The sequence below is a fragment of the Egretta garzetta genome, unplaced genomic scaffold (assembly GCF_000687185.1).
Source record: "Egretta garzetta isolate BGI_Z169 unplaced genomic scaffold, ASM68718v1 scaffold136, whole genome shotgun sequence".
In the NCBI taxonomy this organism is placed as follows: domain Eukaryota; kingdom Metazoa; phylum Chordata; class Aves; order Pelecaniformes; family Ardeidae; genus Egretta; species Egretta garzetta.
The window spans coordinates 1,312,893-1,314,295 of record NW_009260066.1 but is presented as its reverse complement, the minus strand read 5'-3'; positions in this window follow the sequence as shown (position 1 = coordinate 1,314,295).

Below are 1,403 nucleotides of genomic sequence, written 5' to 3'. Positions count from 1 at the left end.
ACCCCCCATGGCAGCCACCCTTCCCAGCGGGAGAGCTGTCAGCAACGGGTGGCAAGGGCGAGGAGCGCCTTTGCGAAGGGGAACGTGCCAAATACAGGCTGCTGGTGCCTGTGCCCAGCTGGAGCGCCCGCGCTGCTCCCTGCATTGCCTTTCTCTGCGGCCAAGGGGACAGAAGGGGCCCTGCAGCCCCCTGCTTGCAGGGGTTCTGGGCCAAGGGGCCAAACGCCCCCCCCCCCCCCCAGCCCCCCCCGAGAGGCCGTGTGACCAGAAGAGCACTGGCCCTGCCAGCCCCTCCCGAGAGGCCGTGTGACCAGAAGAGCACTGGCCCTGCCAGCCCCTCCTGAGAGGCCGTGTGACCAGAAGAGCACTGGCCCTGCCAGCCACTCCCAAGAGGCCGTGTGACCAGAAGAGCAGTGTCTCTGGCAGGGCACATGGCATGGGGGCTGCTGGGAGCTGGGGCTCCTGTCATGGCCTGGCTGGGGTGTGTGTGTTGTCCCTGTCCCACTGTCGTCCTGGGGCGTCCCACGGAGACGCCATGTTACAAAAGGCTTTGTGGTCCTGTCAGCAAGGGCCTGAGCTTCCGTAGTGACTGGGAAGGCAGCAGTGCCGGGGCAGGCTCTCGTTCCCACTTGACAAGGGACTAGGCAGTAAAGAGCAGGCCTGTGCTGCTGCCATTGGCAGGCCCTTTTCTGCTGGTGGAGGAAAAGTGAGAGGTGAGGAAGGAGGAAGAGTGTGTTGGGTCCTGCAGAGGCTGGGCAAAGCTTTGGGCGGCTCTGAGCCCTGGAGGTGCCCAGGCTTCTCTAGGCTACGCAGCTTGGCGTCCTCCAGCTCCTGGCAATGCAGGGATGATCGGGCTTAGAGGCCACCTCCGGGGGCCCCTCTGCAGCGCCACGCATGTCCTCAGGGCAAGGCTGTGGGTCCAGAAGGTGATGGGGGCCGTGTGTGTGTGAGTGCCTGCGTCTGCGTGTGCCCGTGCAGGCAGGGGGTGCTGGAAGAGGCAGGCAGCATCCCAGTTCAGGCACGACAGCACCATGTGCGTGGGGTCCCTGTGGCCCTGCCCTGCCCTGCCCGCCCATCCAGTGACAGCAGCTCCTGGGGAAAGACGCCCTTTCCCTGATGGCCCTTGCGGGCTAGGAGCTGGCTGCAGCGTCCGGCCTCCAACCAGGCGCCCTGTCCCACCCGTGGGCTCTCAGGACAGCGTTTGAGGAGGGCACCCCCAGTCCCGGGGGGCTGAAGACAAGAGACTGGCTCAGCTGCTGGGCTGTGCCTTCCCAAAAGCGTCAGCCTGTGCTTGCCCTCCCCGTGCCGCAGTGACTGCCAGGCTCCCGGCCCTGCAGCCCCCTGCTCGCAGGGGTTTCCAGGCAGAGGGGCCAGGAGGACTGTCCCGACCGGGCACGCGACCG